The sequence below is a fragment of the Anarrhichthys ocellatus genome, unplaced genomic scaffold, assembly GCF_004355925.1.
Source record: "Anarrhichthys ocellatus isolate YVR2014 unplaced genomic scaffold, GSC_Weel_1.0 scaffold217, whole genome shotgun sequence".
Taxonomy (NCBI): Eukaryota; Metazoa; Chordata; class Actinopteri; order Perciformes; family Anarhichadidae; genus Anarrhichthys; species Anarrhichthys ocellatus.
Window position 1 is genome coordinate 75,061 of NW_022280247.1, and position 347 is coordinate 75,407.

A 347-nucleotide genomic window follows, 5' to 3' on the forward strand; every position below is an offset into this window, starting at 1 on the left:
TCTCTCTGTCTCTCTCTCTTGCTCTCTGTGTGTGTGTGTGTCTGTCTCTCTGTGTGTGTGTGTGTCTCTCTCTTGCTCTGTGTGTGTGTGTGTGTGTGTGTGTGTGTCTCTCTCGCTCTGTGTGTGTCTCTCTGTCTCTCTCTCTTTCTCTCTGTGTGTGTGTGTCTCTCTCTCTGTGTGTGTGTGTGTGTGTGTCTGTCTCTCTGTGTGTGTCTCTCTCTGTGTCTGTCTCTCTCTCCCTCTCTGTGTCTCTCTGTTTGTGTGTGTCTCTCTCTGTGTGTGTCTGTGTGTGTGTGTCTCTGTCTGTGTGTGTGTGTCTCTCTCTGTGTGTGTGTGTGTGTGTGTCT

The 347-nt window shown here is 49.9% G+C and overlaps 1 protein-coding gene across 1 annotated transcript in view; it reads left to right on the forward strand.

Annotated features, from left to right (window-relative positions):
• Window positions 1-347, forward strand: part of anp32e (acidic (leucine-rich) nuclear phosphoprotein 32 family, member E) — a 3,076-nt gene that overhangs the window by 1,892 nt on the left and 837 nt on the right. The window lies entirely within an intron of this gene.